Below are 26,668 nucleotides of genomic sequence, written 5' to 3' on the forward strand. Positions count from 1 at the left end.
CCCCTCACGCAGCCGCCGCCTCCCCCGCAAGCGCGGCGGCCTCATCCGCATCCACGTCGAGCGGCGCTGCCGCCGGCAAGCGGCTAGGCACGCAGACAAAGGCACACGCACTGCCGCTCGCCTCGGCTCGCTCGTTTGGACTCGGCTCGGCTCGAGCGGCGGTTCGGAGGCGCTCGGATCGGCACGAAGCAGAACGCGCTGTGTTGGTTGGTCGGCTGGCCTGCCCGGTTGCCCGCTAGCTAGCTCGGTAGCCCACCCGCAGCCACTGGCACGGGACAGATTGGGATAAGGTGCGCTCGGGAGTGCATGTGTGTGTTATGTGCGTGTCGGCGTGCGTCGGTGGGGAAGAAGGGACTGCTGGGAGTGGAAGTGGTGTTGCAGCCGCCGGCCGGCCGCGGGCCAAGATTTTGTAGCAGCAGCCGTAGGACCACGTCAGGGATTCCATTCCGTTCTGTCTCGTGCCAACTCAAGTGCTTTTATGGTTTTTTAATGATCTACCTAGCAAGGATTCTTCCGGGTGGCCAGATTTTTATGACCACTCTTCGCCGTCATATACTATCACTGCCAAAGTTTTATGGACTCATGTAGCATTATAAGGACATGTTTTGAACATTCACTGCCAGTTACTGCCAGATAGCACTGCCAATTCGAAACCTGATCACTGCCACTGACTCACTGATCAGAGATATTTATTACTATTTTACGTAAATCAATGTGTTCTTCCTATTTGCCTTAAGTAGCATTAGTGTTAAAATAATATAGGAGTGGACTAAAAGACATATTGAAAGTTGCTCAACCGAGAAGTGTTCGTGGAGCTTCCTGACAGCCAGCTCTTTAAACTCGTGACGCCAGCAGGTAAGTCATGAATGCAGTTGCATATTTCATTTTTTTAATGTTCTCAGAAGCTAATTATTGTTTTTTTGCGACAAAAAGGTTAACAGCTCAGTTTTTTTTTGTACTTTTGTCTTACTTAAACTTATTTAGCCAGTGTGTTTAAGAGCAAGTGCTGTCATTTTCTTAATACGTAAGTCAACAATGGTTTTAAATATGAAGAAGGTGAAATTTCAATTTTATTCTTTCGAATGACCCATCATAGCCCTGTAGCGCGTCTTGACTGATAAGCTTTCATGGACACCCACCAAGTTTATCTCTGGTAAGATAAAGTTCCGAGTATTTAACGTCAGCTGTGTTTCGCCAACTTGTGGCGGTGCAAATTGTAACCTTTCTTTAGAACACTGAAAACTATGTATGCTAATCCGTTCTTCGTATTAGTAAGTAATGAGGTCGCACAGATAACGTCATTTTTTTTACTTTTTTTGGTTTATTTTACGTTCATTATAGCTGACGAAATAGCGCTCACTTATTTCCATCATAACTCATATATTCCAGTGCCTGTTTAATCGGCGCGTCCGTCTCCTCCGTTGTTCATCCAGGTTATCTAAACTACACAGTGTGTGCGGCTTAAAGGTTTTTTGTGCGTGCCGTCAGTTTTCAGCGGAACGCTCTCAGGTAGTAAGTACACAGCCGTCCCAAATAAAAGGCCTACGAACCCTTCCGTCTTGATTCCCCCCACCCCAATCTCTTTCTGCCTTCTCATTCTTTGTCGAGTCTCTCCGAGAATGCTGGCCCGGCTCGTTTATTGTACTCGTCGAATCATCCGCTCTCCTCCCCCCTCTCCTCTTACTCCATTCTCGGTAGAAATATGTTCGCAGAAAGTGATTCACGCACTTTGAGATCGGTGACGGCGATCTTCGTTGTGTGTCGCGCGGTATTCAGAAAGCGTCTGCTGGCTGCCAGGTAGCGGACAGTAGGCGGAAGAGCCGCATCCGGTGCCCCTGTATATATAGCAGTAAGCTGCCCATCCGCCATTTTCCAAGTGACACATTGCACGTCACCAGCCAGCACACACCTACGCACTGAGGCGGTGTATTTCGGAGCGAGGAACGGGTGCTGACCCATTTTCATTTGTTTCCTTTTTCATGTCTGAGTTCTGATGCCGTTTTATTTCTGACAGCGTGATACTCTGATTAAGCGTATTTTTTTAGAAGGCGTTTCAAACACCTCGAGGCTATATTTTCGTCACATTAGCCGCAATATGATTCTTTTCTTTCGCAGCTGCTGTGTTAAAAAAGGCGAATAAGTCCTCAACACTGATGTTTGTTAACTTATTAAGTGGTGGTGATTGTTTCAGAATATGATGCTTACCGAAGCAATTAAAATATTGCACGCGTTTCGATGTAATGCTCAAGCAGTCGACCTGTTTCTATGACAGTAACTTGTTTCAGAATGTAAAAGCTTTGTAGACCATCAAACAACGTTAGTAAAAATTTGGACTGTAGCAGATGGAAAATTTTACTGTTGTCATCACCAAAAATTGTAGAAATGTATCGCGCATTACCTCCAGTATCTGATAAGGAGAAATAATACGAAAACTAAGAGGTTACATACAGACTATTACATTCTGTCGTTAACGAGATCAGCAGTCTTACAAAAAACTAACAGCACATTCGAAGAGTGCGCGACGTTTCCCTTAGAGGACATTTTGAGTGTGTGCCGAAAATGTCAGTTGGTTGCAAAGAAACATTATATACCAAGTCGCTGAAAGCTATATTAAGTTAGAAATATTCTAAAATAGGTGTTGAGATAGCGAACAGTGGAAGAACCAGCTAATACGGACCCATGATAAAGGCGTCAGATGCTGTTGCTGAAAGATATAAAAATTAGATGTTCATTCTCATTGAAAAGGAAAAATATTCGTTCTATGGCAAATATAATCTTTTTCCTGTAGCTTTTTGAGGCAGAATACAGCGTCAAGTGTTGTAGCATCTCATTCTGTTTCTCCAGCTTACGAACACTTCAAACTTTTTAAATTATCCATGTTAGAATCTGTGCGTGAAACCATGAGATGACATGGGTCAAGATACACATGATATGGAAAACACATACTGTAATTATCAGCTTAACAGATACGTCTGTAGATTTGCCGAACTGACATGTAACTGGCTTTGTAAACATTTACAAAGTGCCTACTGTTGAGATTTTATTAGCATGTTTCTCGTGGACATTTATTTTGTAACATCACAGGTATTTGTCTATTGTTTGTTCTTTGTTCAGAGTCGTTTGAAAACAGCTATTCAAAATTTCGCACAGAATGCTTTTAGTAGCTGTGCATATAGATGTTATCTAAACTGCTCTTAGTGGACATGGGATGTTGAAAGCTGGCTCATAGGCGCTTATTATCTCGAGCATATTGAAAAAAACAGAAGCTTGAGAGGGAGGGTGAAAAGATTTTTTGCAATTTCATACGGAATATTTTTTTGGATCACGAATTTAACAGAAAAAAAGTTCATGGTACAATGCCACTCGAAAAGAACATTTTCCGGAGCAACTTCAGTACATACAATGAAAAACTGCTAGGCAGAAAAGGATGCCATTTTTACAATCCCTTTTCATTCTATATGTGGCAGGTTACGGTTTCTTCGTAACTTCTGGAAGAGCATCATGCTGCAAGGTTAAAGAATCTCGAATAGCCAAAAGTAAAAACTAGTGCAGAATCAATTAATTAAGCTACTTCTTGCTACTTAATTCCTGTATCAACGCAACCGAGAATATCTGGAATGCCTTTGATACTTTTTTCGATTGTTATTAATTCCACTTGTATCACATGTTGGCCTAGAAACACGATCGTAATTATGTTTTTCAAATATAACTTTTAGTGTCTCACCACGCCAATAAATAGAATTTACTGTTACGCCGTTTGTGTTACACTACTTATGTTTACAGTTGACGTAAGTAAACAGATTGAAACAATTATCACACCCAGTTGCCATCTTTCTACAAAAAGCTTTCCTTGTTAGCGAGCTACTGGACTTGGTGTCTGATACAAACTCCAATCGTGCAGAGTGGAAATTGGCTGCGATGCGGCATTTAAATATAGATACGCCTGGTCTTGGCACCATATCACATCAGGCACGCTTTGTCTTGTAACGTCTGATGATAGCGCAAGGAGTTTTTGCAGTCCATGTAAATAGTTCACAATAAAGGCAATAAAAAATATACTAATTTCTGGGTAAGTAATTTGGAATATGTGTTAGTGAGACTAGTTTTTCTGTTGTAAACGACATAACAGATTGTAAAGTTAGGCTACTATCTTACATGCGCAGAGCTCAACCAAATTCAACATTGACTGAAAGAGTTGTAAAGCGTTTAACACCAAAACATGTTGATGTTTATGACCGTAGTGAATTGTGTAATACTTCGAGAACCACTAAAAGCTGCGGCTGAAGTAAACTACGACTTACTTCGAGTATTTAAAGGATCGTGGGACAGTTGTATCAAAGAACGAGAGGCTACCACATGCTGCTTGAAAACTGTCAAACATAAATGTGCTTGATAGCAAGTTATGAGCTGTTTCACTTTCTTTACTTTTTTTTCGCAAGCAGGTTGACAACGCGGAGGCTTAGTATCTTTGTTGATGTTATATAGCTTTCATTTCCCATCGCATGGTTAGGCGAAGAGGGCCAACCCTACCCCTTCAAGAGGTGCTGTCCACCTGAAATGCTGCAAAACAACGACCTACAGACGTTTATTTGCCTCACTCACATTTGGATCCTTTCAATGAATCGCAGACTAAGTTTATGTATATCGTTCTGTCTGTAGATCTCACGAAACATTGCAATGTTGCACTTCCTTACAGCTTTTAGTGCAGAAAACTGTCACTTATTGTATGGAGCAGGATAAGTGTGCGAGGGCCTACAATTAATAACCAACCTCGTCATATTTCTCAATCCAGGATGCCCACTAGTACTGTTAAGAATACATAATGCCACAACTTGTGTTTGTCCTTTCCTCGTAGGGAAAACAGAGCCGGGAGTATCGGATTATCGGCTAACGACATATGGTTTGGGCCAAAGAGACAAACGCGAAGTTTTATATACGGGTCAACTGAACCGTTCGGTACAAGGACGGTGCCGCTGAGATGAGTAATCCAATTTACACATTCTGGGAAATTACGAATAAATGCATGTGAAATTTCTATTGTGCTATATCGCTGTTTCAAGCAAGAATTGATCACAGGTAATTTTATTCCTCTCAGACCATTCCAAGCACGAATAATGTCTCATCTTAATTCGTCGCCGATTGCCACTATTAGACTTTCCCAACAAGGCTCGTACTACGTACTGGACGTTTAATGTCGGTTTCGTCGCTCAGACGTTGGAGAGTGTACTGATAAAGCCGTTGTGTACTAAACCGCTGTAAGGTAAGTTAACCAAGTATTCCCACTGTTATGCCTATTCCTATGTACGAACGCCAGGCTCAGGCGCAGTCTTTGGTCAGGCATTTTTTCGTACAAGGGATCGGCCCGCAATACGTGCATAATTCTTAGCCGTGAAGTGAAGAAAATAATAGTGCCACTAGGTGAAGGATTGTGACCAGCTGACGAGGCTACGTGTCCTGTCCTGTCCTGTTACTCTACTCCCTCCCTGCCACAGCTCCAAGGCTGGTCCTTCCACTTTCCCACAGTACAGCCCCTTCTTTTCACTGCTCCTCCCCGTCTTTTCACTGCCCCTTGTTAATGGACATCGACTGTGTATGCTCCAAATTCGTAACAAACACGCTCAGCTGTTACCACCAGGCCAGCAGCTGCCGCGCGGCTTAGATTAATAGATAACAAGTGGGGACCGGGCGGTCCTCTTCCTACACGCAACGCGCCGGTACCGGCGGCCAGTTTGATGCTATCACCAGGAGCCGTGACCTACGTGCTCGTTATTGTGGAGAACGTCACGTTAACAGGACGCAGCTCTTGAGCGCAGTCGGCATCACCGTACGCGAAGGGAAAAGAACTCGGTCATCGATCCTTTGGTGAAGCCTGTTGAAGACCCGCAAGGACACAAAGCAGAGGCGGGAGCTACGTGCATTGTGCTCGTGAACTGCTCGCTACATTAGCTCACAAACGCAGCCGGACGAGCTGTCATCATAAATGTCTCCTAAAAAACAAAAACAGATGACTATTGACAACAACCTGTTGGTTTATTCTTTGTCAGTTTATTCGACAGACGTTAATATACGCCGTTGATCAAGAAGACAATGAACTGAATTTATACGTCGCGTATTTCCCTCTATTTTAATGGTAATTGCTGTGACCGATAGACGCACCACCAAAGTGGGCATGACTTTTGGTTTGACTGTTTCTGCCATTTAATAGTAATAAGCAAACCTTCGGTTTACAAATTTAGACGAGGATGTGTCAGTGATGTGGTCACTAGAATTACCGCGACACTGTGATAACCTAATCAATGCGCTGCGAAAACCATATGCAACAACAAGACCTGAAATAGATACTATTTAAGATGGCCTTCTAGGCTACCGTGCGGTTGGATCTGTTGCTGCAGGAAAATGGTGAGCCTTTATTGCATTTGATGTGCAAACAAAACACAAAAGGTACGTGTCGATTAAATTATGAAAACACTTTTTTCTCTACAAGAGACAACTAATAAGCGCGTAACATTTGACTCGTGTAGCGAATTCTGAAGACTTATTATACTACAGCACCCGAAGAATCCCTCTATCCAATCAAGTTATCTTTTTATATGGGTAATTCAGTACTCTCATTTCGACGATATCATACGGAAGTGTACTGTTGGTGTTCGGATCAGGCTGTCTTCCAGGAAGATATTTCTTGTAGATAACGCAGAACAGCGCGATCATCTGCGGTCGATGAATGTTATGCCGACAACGCCGATGACTTAATCGCTTCTCTTGTCAGTGTATCAAAAACACCACGTACTAAGGAGAAGTTACTATTTCGTAACATGAATAGTAAACATTTACTTTCATTGTTACTCACCGGTATGAAAGTATATATGGTACCTACAAATAAGCATTTTCAATTTACGTTCAGTGAATTTAATGGACTACAAAACAATACGGGAAAAAAAAGTTATCTGTGATCCATTTTCAATCCTTCCCAGTTCTTCAGTGTAATCAGTTACTTAACTTCGGGTCACGTAGTTTACCATGTTCTCCGCAGAATATATCTTGTAATAAAATAGCAACACTTTTGTTATCAAGATTTGAAATATTAGAACTAAGTGTTAATAAATCCTTGGAGATTTTACACCACAACAGTGCTTTTACAACTCGTTATCGCTGGCCTTGTGTCCTGTCATCCTTCCGACCTGACGGTTACTCAACCGCGAATTAGGGTAAGATGTTTCACATAGTATCGCAAAAAAAGTGTGACGTGACTTGTGTTTTTCTGGCCATTAGGCTTTCGGCGTACTTGATACTTCCCTGATTTACCAGTTGTGAAAAGCACACTAGCTTACAGCGAAACGTGTTTCACTAATTGAGAATCAAACTCCAAACATTTGGTTTGCAAAAGTCGATTGACTGTTGACTGATGTTATTGATCCTTTTCGGATAAGTCACTTTGTTGATTGCTAGAATGCGAACACTTTATATAATGTTTGCTGTAATATACCTCCTCTCATCCAGTTCACATGTCCCAGAGTTACAAACCCAACCATCGCTAATGTCCGAAAAGTCCACGTGAAAAAATGTAACGAATAAAGTCCGTAAAAAAGGGCCACCCTACTAATGTTAACATTTTACCTGACCCCCTCTGGTCGTTCAGATCCCATGTGTCGGGAGGTGCTCTGCCTCACCTGTCGTATTCGAGGAGCGCCTGTGAACCACGTACAGTTCTCATACCGAAACGAAGGTAGTTTACAGCGTTAGGAATAGGTATCATATCAACTGAATTAAAAGTCTCTTGGAACATTGCTACATTATGATGGCATAATTAAATGTTGAATTAGTGCTGAAAGAAATATGAGCAAACAATAAACTGTTAACAGGAGGGCGACGAGTATAAGCGCAATAATCAGCCAGGAATATCAATGACAAAAAATAACTTACTTTAAAGACATGTTTTCCACATTAATACAAGAGTTTGTACATATATGACATTGTAAAGAATCCATATGACATTGTAGAGAATCCAAACTAGAATGTTGTTTCAAGCCCGAATATTTTTCTGAAGACACAAAATCAACCAAGACATTATTGTGCACGAAATACGTGTGTAATAAATACCTACAAAAATATTGTAATAAGAGGCCTACATGTAATTTGTTAACGCTATGTCTGAGATGAAATGTGGAGCAAACAAGGCATTCTTCTAAAGTATGTTGGTAAACCCATCTGTAGACGTTATCCATACGAATTATAGACCGTCAGACTGACTGATCGAAAGGTTCGGTCCCCATTTATAGGCGGTGAATCAAAATTCGTGCGCTTGGTACTCCACAAGGCGATTTTTTTGCATACGTAATAGTGAAAAAAGTAGCGAAATTTCGTCCCATGCATATTTTTCGGCACATAGTGGATGTCAAATAAGATAATTTGGCTCCGCTGTGGTCCTATGTATGACAGTATTTTCATTGATTTGTGTAGGTGTGCTGACCAGTTATTGCGGTGGATACAATTTTTCGTTACAATATTCGAAAGTTCGATCACGGTCCTGGATGTAATCTTTTATTTTTCTGGTTTTGTTTAGTGTAATTGTGCTGTAGCATACATGTATTGTTTTATCGATGTATAACCTACAACTGCAATTTTTTCCAGTGTTGAATGTAACAATTATTGGTCGAACATGACAGAAACATTCGTGAAGAGTAACAATCAGTTTGAACTGAAGAACGAGAAAACAATAATGACAATGGACCGGGAAGAATGGAGGATATACAGTACGTGGAAGAGTAAAGAGTAAAGGTTTAAAGGCCAACTGCGTCTCTGAAAACGGACTAATAAACACAATTGACCCTTATTTCTGTGTTAATATTAAACAAGTGCCTGTATTTCGTACAAGATCTGCTGTAATTGCTGTATAATGATTAAGAATCCAGATACCACTGTTGAAATAGCACTCTCACAAATACAATTATTAGAAAATAAAGAAAAAAGTACACCTAGATCCGGAATCAAGCTCGAGTATTCTATACCCGAAATGTATCCTCTTTAGTAGCTTTACAGAGTGTTGAATGAATATTCATGCCGTACCTGTGATCTATTTGAGGAAATTTGTGCCACAACCTGGCCAAAAGAAGGGATCTGTTGATAGGACACATTCTGAGACTTGAAGGCATCGGCAGTTTAGTATCGGAGGGAAGTGCATGTGGGAGGAGGGGGTAAAAGTCAAAGAAAGAGACCAAGAGATGAATACAGCAATCAGATTCAGAAAGATATCCGTTACAGAATTCATTTGTAGATGAAAAAGCTTGCACAGGATAGAGGAGCATGTAGAGCTACATCAAACTAGTCTTCGGGTTGAAGACGAAGACGGCGACAACGTACATAATTACAGTGTTGCCAAATTGGTTTTTCGTAACATCCCTTTTATTTCTACCTAAAGTATCTACGAGACGAAAGTCTGGAATCGCGTGTGAGTTTCAGTTCGCCCCGTATTAATTTTGTTCCAAACAATGCACTTATGGTCTGTCTTACTATATGAGTGGGTCAGTGATACTAATAAAATGCAGTACTTTGCTGTTGGCGCTTACTTTTCCTTACTCCACAGCGCCTGTAAAATTCATTGCCTGGCCATACATTTGTTGCTCACTTTGTGGCATTGGGATGGTCATGGTTGGTGGTTGTATAACGTTTCTGTGTGATTTATTTGACAAGCTTACAGAATACCGTTGGGATTACCAAAAGAATGGCTCTGAGCACTACGGGACTTAACTTCTGAGGTCATCAGTCCCCTAGAACTCAGAACTACTTAAACCTAACTAACCCAAGGACATCACATACATCCATGCCCGAGGCAGGATTCGAACCTGCGACCGTAGCGATCGCGCGGTTCCAGACTGTAGCGCCTAGAACCGTTCGGTCACTCGGCCTGCTGGGTTTACCAATTAGACTGTGAATCAGTCCTGTATCTTCATGTGTACGCTGTGACACAGTATTTTATATACTTCATTTATATCTTGATGCCTTCTTGCATTCAGAAAGTAGCACATGGGTTTGTGTACACACGTGTTGCAGAACTCGTATGTCCTTTTAGGTAAGGAGGATTTATTTTTTGTCTCGTCAGAAGATTATACGATATTTCGTACCACACTTATTACACAAAAGTAAATAATGTTCATTTAAGGTTTGAGAGTGATGAAAGTGGAAATGTTTTTTGTTTGCTTAGATGACAATAAAAAAGCGACACCAAAGAATGCATATAAATACTACGCATTATTTTAATGAACAATATAGAGACGAGCCAAGAAATAGAGAAACAGTAAATACCACTAGATCGAAGTACGAAGTGTTCATCTCATAACAGAGTATATCTAAAGCGTTTTCGCGTGTGATCATTACTCGAGATGCACTCTTAGCATATGTGGAGCTATTCTGATCAGTTCCACATTCACAGGTGAAAGAATCTGCTGAGAAACTTCGGTTTCTGGAGAAAGTTGTTGCTCATTCAGTCCAGAATTGCTGGGAAACACTTTTCCGTTACATGTATAGTACGGATTATTTCTTGTGACCTGAAATGTATGGACAACTTTATTCCGGGTCTCTTTTGATGTTCGGTGCTATCGAAATAGTCTATAATATAAGCAGAACAATGTTTAACACGTTCCTGGTAAGACCTTGCCCACAGTGTGATTGTCTTGAAGATTAAACCATTGCGAACAAAGTGCTTAACGTGTTCTCAGCAGGTCATGGTTGCTTATTGATTACAAAAGAGGACACTGCAGTATGATAATTTCATTGTCTAAATACGGCTTAATAAAGCATCTAGAACTTGCTTACCATAGCAAATTAATGGTTGTATGTTCGAAGGGTTGTCAGCGTTCATTTATCGGACGCACAAGAGGAACCCTACCTTCCCAATGATTACTGGCTTTCCCTGCTGCCCGTATGTCATCCCTCCGGTTGCTTGGCTCACTTACGTTGACTCCCATTGCCCTCGCGTACAGAAATTTCGCTTAATCTGCTTTTCTGGGACCAAACTTCTGTCATCGGTACCTAGACTTACACACTACTTGAACTAACTTATGCTAAGAACAGTTAGCCGAGCGGTCTAGGGCGCTGCAGTCATGGACCGTGCGACTGGTCCTGGCGGAGTTTCGAGTCCTCCCTCGGGCATGGGTGTGTGTGTGTTTGCCCTTAGGATAATTTAGGTTAAGAAGTGCATAAGCTTAGGGGCTGATGACCTTAGCAGTTAAGTCCCATAAGATTTCACACAACATTTGTTTGCTAAGAACACACACACACACACACACACACACACACACACACACACACACACACACACACCCCAATGCCCGAGGGAGGTCTCGAACCTCCAGCTGGAATTCTGTAATCACAGTGTCATCAGTGTTTAGTATCAAATTCTTGTTAAGCAGCACGTGATGAATTTCCATATCGCGGCGTGTTAACCCCTGTGCTCCATACACGCCAACTGACACTTGCGATCTTGGGAGCTGCGTCAGATAATGAGCTCTCATCCTGCTGATATCTCTAGTGTAGCCGTGGCTATCTCCTCCCCCTCATCCCTTCACATTCTTTTCCACACGGTATTTAACCTGGCTTCGCCTTCCAGACTGAGCCAACACTTTATTGGGGGCCTCGCTCGCGAACAGCCCAACACATTCACAAATAGATCCGTTTGTGGGTCAGCGGAGCAAGTTGGCTCTCAGAGCGGACACACTGCAACTGCCAGTATTCTTACCTTCGTTTCTTTTGCGAACTTCTGTTCGCTAGAGTCTGGGCCTGATATGTCCCAACGATTCCGAATTTGAAGCCTTAATCACTGTTCCTTGTCGTTGCAGCCATATGGTTGTATTGTACAGAGTATCACTTGAAAGTTGTCACTGTGGGCAGGATAAAGCAGGTACTTCACAGGAACAAAATATTATGTGACGTTCGTCGATGTGGCCGTTTCTAGTGTTCCAGGGAGAAAAGTAAATTTTACCGAAGTTGAAACTTAGTACGTAACGATCAACTGTTCTAAAGTTGGTTTGGTGCTTTTTTCAGTCTCATGAGGTGACTAAGACGCGAGCAATTCGCTTTTGGTGTCAGATCTGCTCTTCCATCTCACTCGCCTTCCGTGTGTAATTACCATGTAAAGGATGTGGATTGACTATCGACAGCATGCCTTCCTTTCTTCTTTCCTGGTATCAACTCTTCATTAGCATTGAGCCGGCCGGTGTGGCCGAGCAGTTCTAAGTGCTTCAGTCTGGAACCGGGCGACCGCTACGGTCGCAGGTTCGAATCCTGCCTCGTGCAGGGATGTGTATGATATCCTTAGGTTAGTTAGGTTTAAGTAGTTCTACGTTCTAGGGGACTGCTGACCTCAGCAGTTAAGTCCCATAGTGCTAAGAGCCATTTGAACCATTGGCATTGAGGTCACAGTGTCTTATACTTTGTGTGAACAGTCCCTGGTCATATATATTGGCGGCGGAATTGTGAATTACGTTGATGTGAATTACGTTGATACAGAACAGTCAACCAAAGACGAACGTTTTCAAATGGCTCTAAGCACTATGGGACTTAACCTCTGAGGTCATTAGTCCCCTAGAACTTAGAACTACTTAAACCTAACTTATCTAAGGACATCACACACATCCATGTCTGAGGCAGGATTCGTACATGCGGCCGAAGCAGCAGCGCGGTTCCAGATTGAAGCACCTAGAACCGCTCGGCCACAGCGGCCGGCGAACGTGTTCACGGCGGCAATGTTGCACAGCTAGCTTGATTACAGGGCATTACATTGACAAACTTTCTGGCGTGTATAATGTATGGGGCCAAGTTACCACACTCTCAGACCTGGCATGTTGGAGTGAGAGGGGCAGCACGTAACAAACAGTTGTGATAATGACGATCGATATTGATTTTAAATTTTAGGGAACAACACGTGTTAAGCAATACTGTACTCACTAGTACAACTTTGTACTGTTGTTATTTCATCAACCACGTAAATGTTAAAGATTTAAAGCTTTTATTTCCTCATCAATACGAATCCAACATGTACAGTGTGTAATGAGAGGCCTTGACAGTGACGGTTTTGTTTGAATACGCTAATGCCAGTTAATCACTGGAATCACAACCGTCCAAGTACCTAGGGTTATTTCCACGGAACGGATTAAGTTGGGAACGACTGCTTGCATTTAATTAAGGAGAAAGCTTCCGCCAGATTGATATCCGTTGGCAGAATCCGTACAAAGCTTACGCAATTCATTCATTCATTCAAAGAACTCGTTGAATAATGTTCGGCAGCTGGAATCTTTTCCAAGTTAAAATGGAGAAATAGAGGAAACTGAAAGAAGATCTGCGCAGTTAGTCGCGCGCTTTTATAATCAGGGCAGGAGTATTCCAGAAATTCTCTAGTAGGGGACGGGAAGGCTTACACTTAAAATTCTGAGTGTTCTTGTTCGGAGCCAAATAATAGTACTTCTTCGCACGTGTGTGACGCACAATTACCATGTAGGTAAATTTAGAGCAATTCGCACATACACAAAGGTTTAACGTCAGTCGTTCTCCCCACGCATAATGCGTGAATGGAGTAGGAAGCGTGTAAAATGGTTCAGGTGCACTCTGTAATTTCCGCCACCGTATACTGTACGATGTGCGGAATGCTGATATGTATTTTGTACCTATACTGCTCTATAGAAGACGGGGACTCTAGTATAAAATGACTCATTGCAAACGTCGTTAGAAGACCCCATTGTGCGGCTCATTCTAATCTAACGCTGTATACGGTGCCACGATCAACATCGTCGTAGTAGCCCTCCGAGCAGCCTCACCGTCTGGATACGCCGTTGGGAGAGGTCTGTATCAGTTGCGAAATGTTGGGCGGCGCCGGCAGACAGCGCACAACACGTCGGAGTGACGCAGGCGGAGCGTGCGAACAGTTCCGTGCGTCGCTTCCGCTCCACTTCGCAGGCGGCGCCCGCATGCGGGCTGCCTATTCGAGCGCCGCAGCGGGCCGGAAGTTGCCACCTTGCCGCCGGAAACCAGACGGCCCGGCCCGGCCCGGCCCGGCCAGGCATAGCCCGGCTGCTCTGGCAACGTCGCCCGTCCACCTCCGCTTTGTTAGGCAGAATTTCAGAATGCGGCATTGCTCCTGGTTTTTTGTGTTCCCGAAAGTCAAGTCGCCTGATTATCAGTACGCTGATTGGACCGAAGAACTGACCAGACCGATGTTTTCCTTGTTCCAGAGTTACCCTGCCGATTTACTTGTCTTCGTTAAGAAGTCCTACCGTCCCTCTTAAAACAGCAGTTGGTGAAGTTCTGGCAACGCATTCTCTCATCAGATCTATGTGGGATTCTGCCGGTTGTGACATGACCAAGCAGGGAAATGCTCATTGTGGAACTGACCCCACGAATTGTCATATCATGGAGATGCATTTATGTGCCCACTGTAATGACACAGCATTAAGTGGAACATATCAAACGACTTTTTCTCCGCATTAAGCCATACAGGAATTTGTCACTTGACCTCCGGCCATCAAGTTCAGGTTACATTGAATCTAATTCTTTTATTGCTGTTGGTTTTCGCATCGTTTCGTAAATAAGGTCTGGAGTACCGGAATATCTCGACCTTCCGCAAAAATTTAGCATTTGGTGGAAGTAGTCCATGTGTGGGAACTGTTTCAAAGTAGTCAAAAATTTTATTACGTTCAGTCGACGACCACCATACTGACTGACGTAATCATGCCGTGGCAGTGTATGTCTCTGATGCAGTAGTAGAACAAGGGAGGAAATATTTTCGATGCTGTGTGGTTTGAGTCGCCATGTCATAGAGACTGAGCGGCCTCCCTGACACACACACACACACACACACACACACACTCTCTCTCTCTCTCTCTCTCTCTCTCTCTCTCTCTCTCTCTCTCTAGGTCTCATGCTATGGTGACCGTGAACGAGAGCGAAAAATTGTAGTGTTAGTGCTGAACATTGATTCAATCCGTTAAAAAAGCTGAAATCGCAATATTCAAAATGTGTGTGAACTCCTAAAGGACCAAACTGCTGAAGTCATCGGTCCCTGGACTTACACACTACTTAAACTAAGTTGAACTAACTTACGCAAAGAACAACACACACACACACACACACACACACACACACACACACACACACACACACACACACACACGCCCCGAGGGAAGATTCAAAACTCTGGCAGGAGGGGCCGCGAAATCGCAATGAGTTGACGGGGCCCGATGGAATCAGCTAGATATGGTATTATATATGCAGATGTAACCCCCTTGTGACTAGCTCCACATGTAACCCCTTGTGACTGAAAGGAAGAGTCATGCCCATTAATTACAAAGGTTATAAGAATTCTACATAACTGGCAATTGTTTGTGATAGAATTTAAGAACGCATGCTAATCAACGCCCAAACATTTGTGTTTTTAGTGACTTACTATAAGCACATAGATATACAAGAAATTTCATTCGATTGGCCAACTGACTGAGAAAAAGACTATCAACAGAACACACGTACATTAAACGCCTTGTAAGGAGAGCAATTTCTGCCTTATTATTTGTAGCGTAATGTTCAGTATTCTACTTTTATTACGGTTTTTTACACTAACTAGACACATTTCATGACTAGAACTTTTCACTTACATATTTTGTAGCAATTATATAATCGGAGATTCGTAATTAATGAAATGCACAGAAAAAATAGGTGACAAGTGACATCAGAATATTTCATATTGGTTGGCATTCTTCGTTAAATAAGAAGAGCACCGTAATGATGCATTACGGAATGGAAATTTGAAGTTAATTTGTTGGTGATAATTCCACAGGTCAGTTGTATGGTAATTCATAAATCAGTTGTGACTTGACTGACAGAAATTTTTGGTCTCGTGATTGACCTGCTAAGGAAAAAAAAAAAAAGGCAAAACGCCACGAACCTAATTATACAGGCAATGTTATTGATCTATCATACCCAGCGTTACTGAATGATGTTGGATGTCTATCACTCGAAGTAAGAAGATAATGAACTCCACAAAGTAGATTCATGTACACACGTATATTCCCGTAATAATATCTGATTAAAGTGGTTGTGCTCGTGTGACAAAGTAACCCAAACTCTGGTTTCCTCTGTTATTTACTTCGCACAATGCTGGTGGGCGGTTTCATTAATTTGCTTGTTTGTTTTTGTGCTACAACAGGCAAACATGTTCCGGTTTTCGGAGTTTCCATGCCCAACTAACTGTTACATGTCGAAAGGCAAACAGGATAACGCAGGATACTGGCGTAGGCCTATCCTGTTATTTGGCACCACTTTCAGGGGAAAGCGAGGCACCGTTAAACTTCCATTCCAGTAATGGCCGTTGAGACCCGTTGGACGCGCTTTATCCATCTTCTCTGAAATAAACTCCGTTCTTTCCCTGCACATAGAAAAACAGCAAAATCATCCAACATTATGTAGTTGAGAAAACGTTCTCTTTGAAGTGTAAGTGAAGACTTAAAGCTCATTTTGTTTGTAAAGATGTGTGTAATCATTTTGTGTTTCCGTTTTAGTTTTCTACGAAAAACCGCCTTTATTGCCCACAGAATAGTGTTTTAGCGCTAGGGGTAGGCAAAAACGTATGGAATAGCCTGGAAAATTCTGAAGTATTTGCAACATTCTATTACTCACTGGCCCGGTACAGCCATTACTCTTGCATCCATCCACTGCCTGTTTATCTTTCCCTGTGGCCTTTATTGAGGTGTAGGTCATACACAGATTTATCGGAGCTCTATGTACTGTACCTGTTATAAGCGGTTGTGAATATGGATATATCTACAGGCAAAGAAGGGAGGCATCTACTACAACGGGAATTAGGGTCACTTACTGCAATGAGAGTGCATATGACCAATTCAGGTGTCTCCTTCGTTTCCATAATCCAATATACGAATGACAGTCGCTGCCTGTCCCCATTTCTGTAACAGATTGGAGATGAAAAAAATGATGTGTTTTGACGCTTCTTGATTACCAATATCTTATAACTTCACATTCAAGTCTAATACCAGAGCCGGCCAGAGTGGCCGAGCGCTTCTAGGCGCTACAGTCTGGAACCGCGCGACCGCTACGGTCGCTAGTTCGAATCCTGCCTCGGGAATGGATGTGTGTGATGTCCTTAGGTTAGTTAGGTTTAAGTAGTTCTGAGTTCTAGGGGACTGACCACCTCAGATGTTAAGTCCCATAGTGCTCAGAGCCACTTGAACTTTTTTTTGTAATACCAGAAAGTGGACATGTCTGAATGGCACCATATGTCTTCTAACAGGACGGTTAGTTCGTTTCGTGCAGACCATATGGCCACCTCCACCGCGTGAGATTTGAAAAATGTCGCACATTTCATCGACCAGTGCCCTCTTACGGGACAAGCAGGATTAAATTCCTAATACAGCCATTTTAATTCAGATTTTATGTGATGCCATGGTTATTCCTTCACTAAACCTTGTCGATTCTTTGCCTCGATCTCCTTTAACTGAGCATTTGTTCGTCTGTAATGATTTTAACGGCTACCGAATTTTGACCTTAGTGCCTCCGGATATACTAGACGAAAATTCTATTCAGGCCCCGAGGACTATGTAACGTATATTCCACTTGTCCTTGTCTATGACAGCATTTTCAACGACAACTACACGCAAGATCTTCGAGCCGCGCTTATCGTGTTTGGTTTACCAAAGGCTCGAAATGAGCTCAAGAACTGTTGATAATCAATTTGAAGTGACGTATCTTGTAGATTATATTTTTGGGGGGGTTGTTTATTACTGATGTTTGGTTAACATCGGATTAGTGGTTAGTGCTTTCACGTAGATTTAACGATGTCCTTGATCATCGCCATTTTCATTAAAAAACCAACAAAGCAAAAAAAAACCATGTAGAAGACAGAAACTGGACTGCGTGCAGCAAGTAATTGAGGCTATAGAGTGCAGTTGCTACTCTTGAGATGAAAGGGTGGTGCAGGAGAGGAATTCGTGGCGGATCGCATAAAAGTAATCAGAAGAGCGAGGGCTCAAGATATCTTCGTTTTCAGAGAATGAGACAATAGTTCACCTCCATAGCAGAGTGGCCATCGTGTCTGACTGGTACACGTAGGACTAGGATAGGTGTACTACTATTGCTAAAGATTTTGTTCCTTATAGTAGTAGTGGCTCGGGGTATCCACAGTCTTGTATGACAGACGATGAACTACTTGAAGTACACGGTAGACGAAGCTACACTTGTATAGAAAAGCTAAAATTAACAGCTGTGAAAGCGGTGTGCTAACCATACACTCTTTCCCTTCTCTCCCCATATGAACTACTTAGACGACAGTGTAAGAGTGACATGCAGTCGGTCAGCAATTGCGTGGCCCTGCTGGGCGCGTTTAGCTACAAATATGTAATAAATCCAAAACTAGAACTCAGTACAAACGCTCCAGAAACCTGCACCGTATGCTGAGGAGTTGGGAGGAAGTGGCTCTCCCGCGACGGAGAACGTGGTGCCGCAATGTCGCCCGCCTTTCCCCACTCGTCCCCCTCGCTCTACACGACACTTCCATTTGCTCTTATCGCCGCCGCGATGGTGTCTCCCCGGCGGCAGACTTCCTGATCTCTGTCGCAACGTTACTCCAGCCGAACTGGCCAGTAACACTGTGGGCTACACATCTAGCATCCCTTTCATTTCACGCCTTCTGGATCAGGATAAAGCTTCCGCTACTGTGTTCTCGTCTGGAGCGTTTCATTATTCTGGAGTAGTATTCTGTCCTGTTTGCAGTTAATGCAGTAGAGGTGCGTAATAGGGTTACCACATATCATATTTAGGAAGCATGACGTGAAAGAATGATTCCAGAAAATCCTAAATTTCCAGCCAAGAAAATGCGCCCTGCTGCTTCTATGACCATATATGATAGATTAAATTTGGAAAAGGGATAAATATCATGGTCGGATACTATTGTTCGCCGATGAGTTTCTTGTTTTAAGTTCCCGAAATCGAAGTAAGATTAAAGAGATAGGACGTAACTGAGGAATGAGACGCCAGGGCACTTTCTTCTCCTTTCTGTTGAAGTTTGTATTTCAGACTAACTTAGCGTACGCCGAATCGCTCGCGTAGACTCCGTGGTCCGCACAGTTAGGTTCTTTTATCGAATTTTTATGTTGTTCAGAAGTTGCAGTATCCTCTAAATTTTTTACGATAGTGTAGACCAAAGAAGCATGGTGTTCCCCAAATGAACTTCAGACCAGAAAACGATTTTGGTAGCTGGCGTCAAAGGTTTTTGTTAATCATGCTCTTGCGTTCTTGTGATGTTATTTCCATAGAAACTTTCATACGATAACTTATATATCCTTATGTCTAACCGAGGAGTAAGATGCAAAGTACAAATTTTCGTAGATTTAACTTTGAATGTGCTTTCATAATGAAACAAATAATTTCATAAAACTTTTCATCCCTTATTTCACACCCAGTGACTGTTGAATTTCAAAAAACACTGAAACAACATTTTCATAGATGTAGATTTAAAATGCTTCAGTAGATCTTTAGCAATGATTTACTTTCAAAAAACTTTCACCCATTGTTTTACCCCCCTTCCTGGTTGAATTTCCAAAAATGGTGAAACAGTATTCGTTTATTTCTAACTGTGAACTGAAATACTAATTTCCGCTGTTCTAACTTCAGCAAGTTTTCAAAAAGCCTTTCATCCTCTACGTTTGGGATGGACGACATGAGTCAGTAAAAAAAGAAAAAAAATGGAAAATCGCCAGATGTACGCATTTGATGACAAAACTAGTGACAAGAATGTTCAAACGAGCTTAAATGGTTCCGTAGTTAACGCAGTATTCCGGAACGGATCTCAATGTTTCGTCTGCCCTTTTACAGAGAATTAAGAACTGCTCATTCTCTTTCATTATTATTTTTATCTCCAAGCATCTGAATTCATTGTTTTTGGTTATTGTCTCTACTCTATACATCCATCGTGGCTTATGCTTCGTTTAATTTCTCTGAATCCCTTGCAGTGCTTTTGTTTTTAGTGGAGAGAAGTACTTCATTAGGCTCGTGCCCCTCCCTTCCTCCAACTAGGTCTCTGATACGATAATTTATGTGTAAGTTCGTTCCCAAACCACTATTTCAGAAAATTGTTTAGCTGATCTGCCATAAACAAGGTGATCGTTTCTTTAACGCTTAAAGTTCATGTTGATGTTCTATATCTATAAAATGGTTTCTTTTAAATTCTGACCAGATACTGCAAGCAGACAATGCAATACTGAGAAGCAGCACTGTTTACGTTCCCACATATGGAATATACTGACTATCTTCAAGGACTGAGAAACACGGCTGTGTGACCCCATCAGGGAGAGACCGGTTGTACCATTTTCATGTAATATATTTAGCTGTTACTTAGTTGGTAATAGATTGATTTAATAAATGTAGTATCACAGTCTATTCAATTGGTAGTATACGTGGCAAGTATTTTTCAGTTTCTGTTAGCCATTTTGTTAACATCAAGAGCCAATATATTTATTTTATTCATTAGCGTCGACGTACTGTAAATGTAGCATACGTGCTGGTTGGATGCGAATTACTGACCCAAAGTTTGTTTTATGCAGTAAATATTTAGATTTTCCCTCGTGATAGTGCTCGACTTATGGCCTGAATGACAGGTGTATTTGAAGGAAAAGTTTTCCGCTCTGTTTCAGTAACCAGAGTGGTAATGCAGCTAATTTGTAAATTAGATGCTTCCGTTCATTGGCCAGGAGCTCACTAATGTTTATCTTGTTTCTTTTAATGCCTTTTTTAGACTTCTGATCAGCAATTTTAGTGTGGCTTCCTATTTGAGCTACAATGAACACCAAGTCTCAGGCTCTTCGTTCAAAATTATGGAGCAGCGAATACAGTATCGCCCAGATGTTATCGCTAATCATTACACTTTGTTTTCGTTTTCGTTGAACCACACTCCAATGGAGTGTTATAGGATTATTACTTTCCATAGCAAATATAAATGACCTAGTAGATTACGTCGAAGCTTTTTGCGGATAATGCTGTTCTATAAGAGAAGTCGCAACGCTATAAAATTGTAGCAAAACGTAGAAAGATCTGCACAGTATTGAAATTTGGTGTAGATATTGGCGCTGTTGACCCTCTACATAATCAAATGTAGGATATTTGCACATAAACATGGAAAAATGCCTCATATTGTATGGCCGGCCGCGGTGGCTTAGCGGTTCTAGGCGCGTCGGTTAGGAGCCGCGCGACTGCTACGGTCGCAGGTTCGAATCCTGTCTCGGGCATGGATGTGTGTGATGTCTTTGGTTAGTTAGGTTTAAGTAGTTCTAAGTTCTAGGGGACTGATTACCTTAGATGTTAAGTCCCATAGTGCTCAGAGCCACTTGGACCATTTTTTCTTGTTGCATCATGATACGATTGCAGAACAATCATCGAAAGCAGTCACAGCCATTAAATGACTGGGAGGTTGCGTAGGGAACTCATTTAAAGTGGACTGACCACATAAAACTAATCGCTAGTAAGGCAAATGCCAGACGGAGATTCATTGGAAGAATCCTCAGGAGGTTTAGTCCAACCCTCGTTCGACCAGTACTTGAACATTGCTCATAACCTGAGTCCCGTACCAGATACGATTGATAGTGGAAATAGAGAAGACCGACAGAAGGCAAGCACGTCTCGCCACAGATTCATTTAGTAAAGTGCTCCTAGATGCTCGCTCAACTCCAGTGGCAGGTGCTATAAGAGACCCGTTGTGCATCTTGGTGTGGTTCGCGCTGTTAAAATTCCGAGAGAGTACGTCCATAGAAGAGCCATGTAATATATTGATTCCATCTGTTCTTATGTCACGAGGAGACCTCGAAGGTAAAGTCAGAGAGTCTCTTGCGCAGACAGACGCTTACCAAAAATGGTTCTTCCCATGGGCCATTCCCAAGTGGAACAGGAAAGATTGGGGGGGGGGGGCGAGAGAGAGAGAGAGAGAGAGAGAGAGAGAGAGAGAGAGAGAGACGGGTTGTGGTACCCAGAGTACCCTCAGTCACATACCGCAACGTGGATTGTGGAAAAGAGGTGTAGATATCTTGGAAACTTGTGTGGATACATCATCATCCGTAACGGACCGTTGTAGTTGGCCAGTTTTGAAACAGTAACATGCCTTATGGATAAAATATTCCTTTCGTGTGTGAAACAGTGATGTCCTCCACATGCGAGTTGCGTCCGCCCACCACACGAGGCGCCCATATGTAGGAAGATACGGCGCACCGCGGGCTGTCGTAATAGGGTTAATGCTCCACATGTTGTCGCAGGCTGTATGGAGTTACACAACGAGCCGGGCGTGTGCGGGGGTGCGCGCTGTCTGTTACGCAACCGACGGAGCGCTCGTCATTCGCTCTTACGTAAGCGAACGCTGACGCCTAGGGGGGGGGGGGGGGGGGGGGGGGGGGAAGGAGAACGAGGAGGATCATCCAGCGCGCGTGTTTGTCGCTACAGCTGTTGACACCCGCACCGCAGTGCCATCACCTGTGCTCTGACACGTTTAAGCAGCCAAAAAGACCAGTCGATACAATAAAATAGACATTCTCCTGTAGTACTCGCCTGCTACTCAGCTAACTTTTAACGTTGTGTCAACATGGCTTTTGCTACCACTGTAATAGTGTATATGTGGTCACGCCTAACACGGGCTGTATGACTCGAAGATCGCGCAGCTACTTTTGAATTGAAGTTCAGTAAAAATAGCCTTGTAATACTGTTTCTTGCTGTAATGTCCCAGGCAATGACGGTCTGAAAAATTGTCGTTTTTGCCTATTCAATGACTAATTTGATTCGTTATCCATGTTGCGTGGCTCAGCATTTCCCTTATTTTGATGTTCCGGTATGCGAACCGTCTATTGAGGAGTGACGCTCGCGACACATAATTATAGATATTTCGCCATTTTTTTAATCACTGCTGAAAGATTTATGTCTCAGGTCGCGATATTTGCTCTCAGCCATGTAATCATCTATGCGTAATAGTAGGACAGCACCGAACATTTTATTCTGAAGACTAACATAATACAGAGCGAGGTGGTGCAGTAGAAACTTCATTAGGTGAAAACAAGTTAAATTCGTCTGCCCATCCTGATTTAGATTCTCTATCACATTCCTAAATCAACTGAAGCAAATTCCGTAGCGTTTTGTCGCGTTCTGTTTTCTTTTTCACTCTCGTCCTCTCTGTGTTTGTATTACGTTTCTATACCTCGATTAAAATGGGACTGGCACTTCGGCGATCCGAGTGGTAGGGCCCAGTAGCCACTTCTTCCTACATCGCCATGTGCTGAGTCTAATAAAGCGTGGTTGGCATCACGGCAGTGACAGTCACCTGCCACTGCACGCGGTCAGTCACCAAGCTGTTTTAATCGACCTATAGTGACTATCCCATATCTACGGAGTATTACAGTGTAACATCCCTTCTTGAAACGGAATGTATGCATCCTGGTATATTTCATAGCAAGCATCTTTGGACTTCATGCGCCACCCACGCAGCTCTATTAATTCAGTTCTTGTTCTCGTTGAGACCTCTTCTATTTCCATTCACATTTTCGTATCGTTTTTTGATCCTTACTTGTCTGTTGATATGCTTGACTTCACTTTCCGGAAGCCTCCATTTTCTGTTAGAAGGGTATTCTGTTCACCATATCTTATGACGCCACTCCGCTCAATTTTAAGCCCTGAAACTTGGTTTTGTTTCATCGTATTATGCCCCTAGAGAGTGTCCCTCAGGCAGCTCTTGTTCGTGTACATTACTCGGTCTAAGGAGAGCAATGCTCTTTTCCAGGAAGTATCTCTCTTTCCTACATTTCACGCACCTACTCTTTGTAACCAGTCTTACAAATTTTTAACTAGCCTGAAGATATTCCTCCTAATCCTTCGTTCGAGGTCCTGTCTCATAGTTTTCTTTCAGAATTTTTGGTATATGCAGAATCAATGGTAGTAAAATGAATGGTAGTGTCATATACATTTGCCCTCTCTTGTTATTTGCGGTCAAATGTAACAGATAAAAAATTACCCTGTCGGGTATTGCTGTGTAAGCTAGTGGGTGAATTGCCAGACTATTATCCCGCGATTTCAATCCTCGGTCGGTCCAATAATCCATTTTTCTGTAATGTGTTTCTTCTTTCACCTTGGGTGACCATGTGCCTATATAAAAAATTATAATTTGCAACGTGGCGGCCGGCCGTAGTGGCCGTGCGGTTCTAGGCGCTACAGTCTGGAACCGAGCGACCGCTACCGTCGCAGGTTCGAATCCTGCCTCGGGAGTGGATGTGTGTGATGTCCTTAGGTTAGTTAGGTCTAATTAGTTCTAAGTTGTAGGCGACTGATGACCTCAGAAGTTAAGTCGCATAGTGCTCAGAGCCATTTAAACCATTTTGCAACGTGGCTCGGAGTTCGCGTTAAATTCAAGGTCCTCCCTTTTCAGTCAGGAAAGGTCGGAGGAAGATATGAGCATAGGCCTACTACCTGTCATTAGACCATGCCTAGTGAAGCACCGTGGCGTTCCTGCCAGCTTTCATATTGAAGCTACCGCTTTGCTATTAGGCGGACCATATTTAAGCAAAGGGCGCTAGTAACCTCGCTGTTAGCGATCTAAATCCACAAACACACTCTCATATAACTGAGCAGTTCGCTTTAGACTCTCTGCAGTTATCATTCCGGTTTCATCAAAAATGAAGACATGGTTCATTCCACGGAAAGACGAGGAAAATGCCTATATGCTGCAGAATAGGCTAAATCTGCATCCTGCACGTTGTTAACATGTATATTATCCATAAGATAAGGTATATTATTTACAATAGGAAAATTTGCCCTTTGCTTAGCGACGCGCGAAATAGCTATTCACTTTCGAGTTTTAGGTCAGCTATTTCAGATAGAGTTTATACAGGAATATCTCTGGAATGTTGCTAATATTTTGCCATAGTTTGATTTCCGGCATAGTTTTCTCAGTAGTGAGAAATGAAACAGGTTGTGAAGGAACTGTTGCGGTCGAGGCTTGCCATTCTCGTAATGTCAGGTTTTAAGCGTTTGTCCTTAAGCAGTAGTCCATCTTTCTCCGCTGCACCATGCTGCTTGTTATTACTGTGTCTCGAGGGAAAAGCCGAGAGTTACGCACGGCTGTAGCTCCTCCCTCCATGTTAGTCACGACACTATAGAGAAAAACAAACACCGCGCTAGGACTGTGGTGGTGTTGCAAAGGCCTGACATGACACACAACAACGTAGTTGCGTTCCGACAGATCCCCGTCGCCTGGAACCAGACCATAACATTTGACTGAACGCACGCGGCCTTCACTTGTCAATCGCGCCGAGGCGGTCAGCACACGCTTCTTTTCTCCGCGTCTTCCGTCCCCCCTGTACGCCCTCTTTACCTTGGTTGGCTCGTTTCCATTGTCGGTATATTATGAAAGCCTTTTGAGGAAGCGGAGTTCCTTTGAGCAACGCTCTTCACGGTGTATTTCTTTCTTTCCTTGCCTCCCTCCGCGCTTTTGAACTTTTGTAGGGGTACGCTCGGGGGAGCCGCACGGCTCCTTTTCATTGTGTCCGTAAATAAGGGCCCCGGCCGGTCGCCTCGTCGCTGTGAATTGGTTACGGTTGGCGCAGGTCAGGGCAGGCGGCGCGCGCGTGGGCTCAGAACGCGAGCGGGGACTCACGAGAGCGACACGGCACGCGGTGTCCCTATGCCTGGCGGACCTGCACGTGGTGAGTACCGCCGCCTCGTGCCTCGGGCCGGCTGTCCGCACGTACAGCTGATACCGCCTACTTACATGCAGCAACCTGCACTACTCTTGTTTTGTCTCTTTTGTGGATCCTGTCGGTCGCTGTCATGACCAGTTGTCTGATGACTGCATCGTGCTCCAGTACACCGATAAAGGCTCTTATATACGGTCGACTTCCTTGTCACTCCACTCAAGACAACTGAGTGTACTGCAGCGCCCCTGGCGTTTTACTCCTGTACTGAGTCTTGTCTGTTTCGCGTGGTCATTTACGTTTGTAAGTCAGCGTAGAAATTGCGTGTGATGTGGGAGCTACCATCTGCGTGCAATTTGACATTTGGACTGTGAAAGTGAGTTTATGAGGGAATATGGTGTTTACCAAAAAAAAAATACATAACGCAGGAACAATCAAGGATAATATAATTTGTGACCAAAGGGGAATTCACAGTGGACATTGTCAAAGATCGCATATAAATACCTTACATTTATGAGAACTGAAAGAATTGGAAACGTGTAATCCAAATGGTTAAAAAAAAAACAGTGTATATGTTCGAGAATATATATACTCACAAACAAGTCAAACAGTATCTAGAACGCAGTTTTCTTGCTAAGTGCCATAAACATCGAAAATTACCTTTCTCGACAAATAATTCTGACTTTACCACTGTCGAAATAACTTTCGTTAAAACACCTTTATCTGTATACGTTCCTACTTATGCACAGTGTTGGCGTCTTCTCTGTAAAACGTAAATGTCCTTATGCTTTCAGACATTTCGTCTATCTTGTAAGGGAACACTAGTAGAAATAAAATATCAGGACTTTGTGTCACTTTTCAATGTGTCACGAAAACAAACCAGACAACACAATAAAGATTAAGGAGACACGAATACACAAATCAATTTCTTTAACAGGAGTGAGCTCGACCATAGGTTACTTTCC

At 42.9% G+C, this 26,668-nt stretch overlaps 1 protein-coding gene across 6 annotated transcripts in view; it reads left to right on the top strand.

Annotated features, from left to right (window-relative positions):
- LOC126351268 (histone demethylase UTY) overlaps positions 1-26,668 on the top strand; it is a 310,863-nt gene that overhangs the window by 96,290 nt on the left and 187,905 nt on the right. The window contains exon 1 of one of the 6 annotated variants that reach the window (XM_050002592.1): positions 182-855. The exons of 4 other annotated variants lie outside the window; for them this stretch is intronic. The gene's annotated coding sequence lies outside the window, so the exon portion shown is untranslated. Of the gene's footprint in view, positions 1-181; positions 856-25,651; positions 25,716-26,668 lie in introns of those variants that run through there. One more of the 6 variants, XM_050002593.1, reaches the window with a different exon arrangement.

This window comes from Schistocerca gregaria, chromosome 1, assembly GCF_023897955.1.
Source record: "Schistocerca gregaria isolate iqSchGreg1 chromosome 1, iqSchGreg1.2, whole genome shotgun sequence".
Classification (NCBI taxonomy): Eukaryota; Metazoa; Arthropoda; class Insecta; order Orthoptera; family Acrididae; genus Schistocerca; species Schistocerca gregaria.